The sequence below is a fragment of the Ranitomeya imitator genome, chromosome 4, assembly GCF_032444005.1.
Source record: "Ranitomeya imitator isolate aRanImi1 chromosome 4, aRanImi1.pri, whole genome shotgun sequence".
Classification (NCBI taxonomy): domain Eukaryota; kingdom Metazoa; phylum Chordata; class Amphibia; order Anura; family Dendrobatidae; genus Ranitomeya; species Ranitomeya imitator.
This window is the reverse complement of record NC_091285.1, coordinates 173,563,294-173,572,757: the sequence shown is the minus strand read 5'-3', so window position 1 is coordinate 173,572,757 and position 9,464 is coordinate 173,563,294. Positions and strand designations below refer to the sequence as shown.

At 40.5% G+C, this 9,464-nt stretch overlaps 1 long non-coding RNA gene across 1 annotated transcript; it reads right to left on the bottom strand.

The window, feature by feature from the left end:
• Positions 1-333: 333 nt before the first annotated feature.
• Positions 334-9,207, bottom strand: LOC138674004 (uncharacterized). Its single transcript, XR_011320421.1, has 3 exons — positions 9,161-9,207; positions 8,087-8,178; positions 334-868 (listed from the first exon to the last, which is right to left on the bottom strand). It is a non-coding gene; the product is annotated as an uncharacterized lncRNA (long non-coding RNA).
• Positions 9,208-9,464: the final 257 nt, after the last annotated feature.

Sequence of the window (9,464 nt, the reverse complement as noted above, 5' to 3'; positions counted from 1 at the left end):
ATACCCGACTTTTCGCGATAATCGGCCGATTCCACTCGACTCGACTTCTAAGATAGTCGGGTTTCGCGAAACACGGCTCGACTCTAAAAAGGTCAAGGTCGCTCAACCCTAGTAATAACCTATCTTGGTATTGCAGTTGACCCATTCCCTAAACCCTGCTGTTGTCTTCGGTCTGGGGAGACCTATTTTGAACTTTGGTATTTTTTGGGGTGTTCAAGATGCGGTTCTGAAACTTGTGGTTGATTGACTTAAATGAGGATGGGTCGGTCGGCCACGGGTTTCAGAGCCGCATCTTGAATATTTTAAAGAATATTGAAGTTCAAGGTCGGTCAAATTAATAATCTTGGTTGCTCCTCTCTGCGAGCGTTCTAGTTCAGTTATGTTCTTCTTATACACTGGAGCCCAAAATTGTACAAAGTAAGTAATTGTGGCTGCACTAATGACTTGTATGTAGTCAAAACTATGTTCTGGATTCATGGACTACAGAAATGTGGAAAATATTGCACTGATGTCTTGTGCCGTGAATAATCCGCCTTATATCTCTAAAATACGGTATCGTGATTTGCTCTCCGCTTCTCTTCGAGCCTTCAGCACATCTCTCTGCTTGTTATGTCTTTGACACTTAGCCGCAATTTTAAAAGCATGAACCACATAGATTAGGAGAGCGCTGACAGTGGAGAGCGTGGGTGGAGTGTTTGCAGCATGCTGTTTGCTGTTGCTATGCAGAGCTTTGTTGGCTTCAAGATCTTCCTCTTAGCTCTGACGCCAGCTCTGCAAATGTGTGGTTGATTTCCTATGCAATCCTGGCATAGCCGGCAGGATAGAACTAGATAGGCACAGACGAAGACGCCAGAGGTTGTGTCGCTTCCTATAAAACAAAGCATAAATAAGGGCTGTCATTATAATCATGTGCATAAAATATGGTGATGCACCCGGATGGTATCACATTCTCATGTATGATTTATGATATTATCAGGAAGATTTCTTTGTCAGACCATCTGTGTTTGTGATCCGCATCTAACATAGCAATACCTTTTTTCTACATTGATAATGGCAATGCTCAGTGTCTCGTAACAGGAATATGACATTGAAAATGAAGCAGCCATTATTTATGGTCCCTCACTGAGTCATCGGCTTTTTAATGTATTTAGCCATTTTATTAATATGAATATGACATGCTTGGGTAAAAAACAATTATCTCTAAAATCCACTAGGCCACCAAGGAAAGGAGTGTTAATTTGTAAAGAACCCTAAGGGTATGTGCACACATCAGGATTTCTTGCAGAAATTTTCCTGACAAAAAACGGACATTTCTGCCAGAAATCCGCATGCGTTTTTACCGCGTTTTTGGTGCGTTTTTTCTGCGTTTTTTCCCAAATGCATAGAATTGCGGGAAAAACACAGAAAATCCACAAAAACAAGGAACATGCTCATTTTTTTACCGCGATGCATTTTTTTTGCGGAAAAAAACGCATCCATGTGCACAAAACATGCAGAATGCATTCTAAATGATAGAATGCATAATGTATGCATTGTTAATGAGTTTTTATTGCGTTTTTAGCGCGAAAAAAACTGAACGTGTGCACATGGCCTAAAGATGTAACCATATACCCGTCCAATAACATAGACCACCAGTAAAAGAACCATTACATCTTAAAAACCCTAAATGATCTAAGATCACTCGGCATAGAGGTATGAACTCACTTTTGTGAAATACCATGGTACATATATGACAGTTTAATTTTGGCAGTATATTAAGGTATTATTTGTGAACAGTCACAATATTTAAACACACCCCATTAAAGGAAACCTATTAAAAAATTCTTGCTGCCCAGACCTCAGCCAGCATTATTCAGAGCCGAGCTATACGACTGGAGCCAGGTATGGTTTTGTATGAAATGCCACTGCCGCATTAACAGGTCTCTCCCACGTACATACATGACTGGCTTTTCAAGCTATGTTTTCTTGAAATGCCTATAGGGGCTATAGAGAGAGACCTGACTAGTCTTGTGCAGCTTCTCTCCACCGCTCTCCAGTTGTTTGGTAGGTCCTTTTTATGTAAATACATGAGAGAGACCTGTCAATGTCACATCGGGCTCCATATGCATGTACCCAGCCACTACTCACACAGATGTCCTTGGTAAAGGCCACAAACGTGTCAAAAATGTTGAGCAATATCTGTTTTTACATTGGTGCCATATGAAAATAAATTACATTTGCAGCAAATCCATGTCAGTGCCGAGGTTATCGCTACCTGTCAATGTGACTGCTGCATTTCAAAGGAAAACATACCTGGCTGCAATCATGCATCCAGGCTCTGACTCATGCTGTCCGTGGTTCGGGTAGCATGAATCTAGTGACAGGTTCCTTTTAATGATTCATCCATCCACTGAGTAAAGGACACATTACAAGCTGTGCTTCCTTTTTGATTGGTTTCTCATATGAATTCACCATTGAAACTCATTGAAACTCTAGACTTACCAAGTGTTCACTTGAATTTTGGCATACAAAATAGTATCTGTATACATAATTGTCTAAGGGTCACTTCCGTCTGTCTCTCTGTTCTTCTGTCACGGTTATTCGTTCGCTGATTGGTCTCGGCAGCTGCCTGTCATGGCTGCCGCGACCAATCAGCGATGGCCACAGTCCGATTAGTCCCTCATCTACTCCCTTGCACTCACTGCCCGGCGCCCGCTCCGTAATCCCCACCGCTCACACAGGGTTAATGGCAGCGGTAACGGCCCGTGGTGTAACGCGCTCCGTTACCGCTGCTATTAACCCTGTGTGTCCCCAACTATTTACTATTGATGCTGCCTATGCAGCATCAATAGTAAAAATAGGTCATGTTAAAAATAATAATAATTAAAAAAAAAAAAAAACCTGCTATACTCACCCTCCGCCGCCTTTCTCGCTCCTCGCCACGCTCCCGGGACCGCTCCATTGCAAGCGGCAGCTTCCAGTCCCGTCTGGTCCCGTCCCAGGGCTGGTGTGCGGCAAGGACCTGCCGTGACGTCATGGTCATGTGACAGCGACGTCATCATAGGTCCTGCTCACACCAGCCCTGGGACTGCAAGCTGCGCTTGCAATGGAGCGATCCCAGGAACGTGGCGAGGAGCGGCAAAGGCGGTGGATGGTAAGTATAGCAGGACTTCAACGGGCTATAGGTGAGTATATGTTTATTTTTTTTAAGTCTCTATACTACGTGGCTCTGTGCTGGGCAATATACTACGTGACTGGGCAATATACTACGTGACTGGGCAATATACCGTACTACGTGGGCTGTGCTATATACTATGTGGCTGGGCAATACGTGACTGGGCAATATACTATGTGGCTGGGCAATATACTACGTGGCTGGGCAATATACTACGTGGCTCTGTGCTGTATAATATGTGACTGTGCAATATACTACGTGGCTGGGCAATATACTACGTGTCTGGGCAATATACTACGTGGCTGGGCAATATACTACGTGGCTGGGCAATATAATACGTGGCTGGGCAATATACTACATGGCTGGGCAATATACTACATGGCTCTGTGCTGTATACTACGTGACTGTGCAATATACTACGTGGCTGTGCAATATACTACGTGGCTGGGCAATATACTACGTGGCTGGGCAATATACTACGTGGCTGGGCAATATACTACGTGGCTCTGTGCTGTATACTACATGACCGTGCAATATACTACATGGCTGGGCAATATACTACGTTGCTGGGCAATATACTACGTGGCTGGGCAATATAATACATGACTGGGCAATATACTATGTCGCTGGGCAATATACTATGTCGCTGGGCAATATACTACATGGCTGGGCAATATACTACGTGGCTGGCCAATATACTACGTGACTGGGCAATATACTACGTGGCTGGGCAATATACTACGTGGCGGTGCAATATACTACGTGGCTGGGCAATATACTACGTGGCTGGGCAATATACTACGTGGCTTTGCAATATACTACGTGGCTGGGCAATATACTACGTGACTGGGCAATATACTACGTGGCTGGGCAATATACTACGTGGACATGCATATTCTAGAATACCCGATGCGTTAGAATCGGGCCACCATCTAGTCTATATATAATTGCCTAATGGGTACTTCCATCTGTTTCTAACTTCCGTCTGTCTGTAATGGAAATCCTGGGTCGCTGATTGGTCGCAGCCGGCCGGCCGCGACCAATCAGCGAGATTGGAGCAGGATTTAAACACCGCTTCACTTTTTACTATTGATGCTGCCTATGCAGCATCAATAGTAAAAACATATAATGTTAAAAATAATTTAAAAACTACGTGCTTGTGCAATATACTACGTGGCCGTGTTATATACTGCATGAGCTGTGCTATATACTACATTCCTGTGCTATATACTATGTGGGCTTTGCAATATACTACGTGGCTGTTTTATATACTGCGTGGGCTGTGTTATATACTGCATGGGCTGTGTTATATACTACGTGGCTGTGCTATATACTACATGGGCTGTGTTATATACTACATGGGCTGTGTTATATACTATGTGGCTGTGCTATATACTAAGTGGGCTGTGCTGTATACTATGTGGCTGTGTTATATACTGCATGGGCTGTGTTGTATACTGCATGGGCTGTGTTATATACTACGTGGCTGTGCTATATACTACATGGGCTGTGTTATATACTACGTGGCTGTGCATTCTAGAATACCCGATGCGTTAGAATCAGGCCACCATCTAGTTATTAATAAAAAGCTATATTTCTTTTACAGACCGCCTGCCATACCACCGCACTGGAAATGCTATCGTGTATCCCTGCTTTCTTGAATTGGACAGCTGAATGTTAAATTCTGAGAACAGAGCTATCCCTCAGTCAGCATTTTCAATGCTGATCTAGAGAGCTGATTTCCTTCACATCAAGGACAACATGATGTAAGGATTGCAAGTAAATAATATTTCAAGAGAAAAGATTATTATTCAGTAAGATATCTGCTCTTAGTGATAACTCACAAGTTCCTCTTTAAAAGAACATTAAACATAAAAAAGGCACCATTATTACTAAAAAAAATATTTCTCAGCACTTTCCCCGCAATTTTACTACTTTTCTTGAACCTGATGTTGTCTTATAATATAACTAAAACCAAAACATGCAGTACATAAAGAACCGTTTATATGTCCCAGGAGATCACCCATACCCCCTTATTTTGTCTCACTGTCCTGTACCTAACATGAAGACAACTGGCTGTAGCTGGATCCCCCCTCTCTGCCCCCACAACATCCCCAGCTGCTGCTTTACCAAAAATAAATTACATAAGCTGAAAGTTACCCTTTTTATACTGCAGGATTACTACAAGATTGCTTTAGGAATATGTAGAAAGCTATGTAGGCTAACATTGTGCGCAATTTATTTGAATCATTCAAGTCTTCTTTTAACTTATCATTGGCATTTTTGTGTTACTATTACAGAAACCATTATATAATGCAAAGGATACAAAGCTAGGAGGGATAGCTAATACTAGAGAAGACAGAGAAAGGATTCAGAAGAATCTAGAGAAGCTTGAACAATGGGCAGCGACTAATAGAATGATATTTAACAGGAAGAAATACAAGATTCTACATCTGGGCAAGAAAAATGAAAATTACATCTACAGAATGGAGGAATAGAACTAAGCAACAGCACGTGTGAAAAAGACGGGTTCACTTTTAGATCAGACAGTACATGAGTAAACAGTGTGATGCAGCAGCAAAAAAGGAAAACACAGTTCTAGGATGTATTAAGAGAAGCATAGAGTCTAGATAACTGGACTACAGATAAGATAAGTGGACTACAAAATAAGTTAAATGGTTAAAGGAATGGTTAAAGGATCTGGGAATGTTTAGATTGCAAAAAAGAAGGCTAGAGGTTAGAGGAGACTTAATAACTGTCTACAACTATCTGAAGTGATGGCACAGAGCAGAGGGATCATGCTCATTCTCATTTGCACATGGATGGAAACAAAAGGAGCAATGGAATGAAACTGAAACGGAGAAGATACAGATACAGACTAGATATTAGAAAAAAATTTTGATAGTGTGATCAATGATTGGAACAGGCAGCCACGAGTGGTGTAGTTCTTAAATGGAAGTCTTGAAACAGAGGCTGGACAGATGGTTTAGTGACTCCTACATTGAGCAGGGGTTGGACACAATGACCCTGGAGGTCCCTTCCAACTCTAACATTCTATGATTCTATAATTCTACAATAATAAATAACTAGGAAACAAAGCTATTCTTTCAGATATTTTTCTGTTGACATGCGCATAAAGAAACAGATCACTGCAGTATGTTTAAGTAAATGTTTATCAACCCTTTAACAAGCTTTGTCATATGACTCAGAATAAAAGTCAAACCAGAATCTCAATTTGCAGACATATGTTTCAGGTTGTTGGCTCTCATCAGCGCAAATCATGAGATCTCATTTGGCTGAGAGAGGCTTCTGACTGGGACCTAAGGGGTAACATTTCTCCTTGTGGAGATTGACCTGTATGACATGCCAGTGTAAGGAGATTTATGAGCCACGTAATGCTTCTATGGGAAATTATACATGCAAATTATCCTATGTCATATGGCAAGGCTCCTTAAAGGGTTGAGATTGACTTTTATGATTGCTACTTTCAATAGGTTGAACTTGAGTGCTCTTAAGGTACCGTCACACTCAGTGATGCTGCAGCGATATAGACAACGAGCCGATCGCTGCAGAGTCGCTGTTTAGGTCGCTGTAGAGACGTCAAACACAGCAGCTCCAGAACGATGCAGGAGCGATCCTGTCACGTAACGGCGACTCACTTATCGTTGTAGCTGGTTGTTAGCTCCATGTAAAACATTGCTGGCATCGTTGCTTTTGTTGTCAAACACGACGATACACGCCGACCTGATGACGAAATAAAGTTCTGGACTTCTAGCTCCAATCAGCGATATCACAGCGGAATCCAGATCGCTGCTGCGTGTCAAACACAACGAGACCGCTATCCAGGACGCTGCAACGTCACGGATCGTTGTCGTTCTCGTTGTAAAGTTGCTGAGTGTGAAGGTACCTTTAGTCTCTGAAGAGGCAATTTGCATATTTATTTTCTCAGAGGAGCATTTCATTGCTTAAAAGACTCCTTATACTGGCATGCCACACATGTCACTCTCCACAATGAAAAGGTTAATCTTTCGATCAAAGTAAATAAATAACATTTTTGTTCTCAATGTTGATCCAATTGACCGACAATTGGGATCAGGAGAGAAAAAAATGCTCTTTAGGGCAGACTGGATCATACTTACCATAATAGATGCACCTATACCCATTCCCTTTAGCGTTTCCCATTTCTTGGTTGAACTTGATGGACTTGTATCTTATTTAATTTGTGCTATGTAACTATGTATACAAGTATAAGCTATCCTCTTTATGCCCTGCAGATGCCAAAAAATAAGCAGATTGATTGTACATGAAATGTATAGAAATAATGATCAACACGTGAATGATTTGGAAAACGTGAGACCAATAATATCCAATATTTTCCTAATGGTTTGAGATTCTTGTATTGTCACACAGAACTTTAACTTTTAGACTGCTACCAAATACTGTACACTCTTGCTTCATTAACGAGTAATGCAAATGCTTCATTTTTTTGGCAAAAAAAAAAGTGACAAACCAAGCTTTATTGCAAACCTGAAGACCTTAAATTCCAGATTCTGTACCATGACGTTGTCTAAGGTCCTTGTACTTTGCAGTTGTTTATCTATACGCTGTCTCATTACAACTATGTTTTGCTGTGGTTTCTTGGCTGTTATTGGCGTTACCATGGTAGTGTGGTGACTAATTTTGTCCAACGTTCCCGCTCCGGTTGCACACGTTAGATGAGTACATAGAAACCGGCAGCAGAGAAGAGCCAGCAGAACTGAGCACAAATCACAGGCAGCACTCTGCTACTTTTTGGAGCCACAATCCGAACGTGAATATACTGTATTTTCTGAAAGATATTTATGCATAATTGTAAAAAAAAAATGAAAATACACCTTACACTATTGGTTATCTGCACACATAACATAAATATAAAATGACACCAAGTCCTACCCTGTTTTCCTACAGTGGACAGTTAATTAGTAGATATTGTCATGTTCACCAGCTGACTGCCCACACTCAACTTGAAGTACTGAATTCTGCACCTGTAAAGTTAAAGGTCACCTTCAAAAAATCCACAAGAATTTTGGTGACTTTTGTTAAAAAGATCTATGACACAGATCTATAAATTTAAAAAAAAATTAAAATTCAGACGCCAAGGTTTTTTGAATGAATTTAGTGTATTTTGAGGGTGCTGAATTCAAACATCCCATTAATTTTGCTGTATTGGTTCTAATTTTTGACATAATTCATCCATGAAAATAATGCATTCCCCCAATGCAACTTGTATGACAAATGCAAAAGCTTTTGGACTGTCTTTTGGTTCTCTAGCAGTGTCTTAGGTAATGAAATATTGCACATAATTATTTTATATTTCAATTCATAGGCTTACAATGCTATAAAAGTGACTTTTTGAAGCCAGAGTTCTACTGTAATTAATTATTAGGAATCTTATAAACTAGAGCTAGAACTGAAGTCATATTCTTAATCCGCAGCCAAAACACCAAGATTCGACCCGTGGCGGGTAGACTTGGAGAGGGTGAATATTTTCACTATTTTATATTTTAGTTCTGTCAGAGCATTTTGGGCCAACTTTCCTGAAAGTGAAATACCCCTCCCTAAACGAAATAAGAATTGTCGCATAATATTTATGTATGCCTCACTCAACAAGAGGATTTGATGTGGATGGAAAAGGGATGTCACGCTAAGAGTACCTGTCACTTGTAATAAACATGCGCTTTTTTTACATGGTGTATATTCTGTTGTTCTACTAAATCTGGATATATTTTTTTGCTCCTATGCCTCTCCATTTTGGAGATACAGTGGATTGCAAAAGTATTCACCCTGTTGGCATTTTTTTTTTGCATTGCTACCTCACAACCTGGAATTTTACAGTTTTTTTAGTTTTTGCATTAGTTCATGTAAAGAACATGCCTACAACTGAGAACGCTTGGTTTTCTTTTTTTTCGCAAAGCAAATAACGAATAGGACAAGATAACTAAAAACTTCAGTGTGCATAACTGTTACCTCTCTGAAGTCAGTACTTTGTAGAGCCTCCTTTGGCGCAATTACAGCAGCTAGTAATATATACTATATTCACACTTGCAGACTCTGGAAACAAAACAATATATATTTCTATTTGTCTCGATCATCTGTGTCTGCATCCATCATAGGCTAGCACATAATTGTCTATCTCATTTTATTGCAATAATAATATGTGTCGTAAAATGTCTCTAAATTATCTGGATACTTCATATGCCTTCACTTATATGCTACAGTGACTTATTAAAAACCTCCCCAAAAAATGGACACAGCACCAAAATATCAAAAA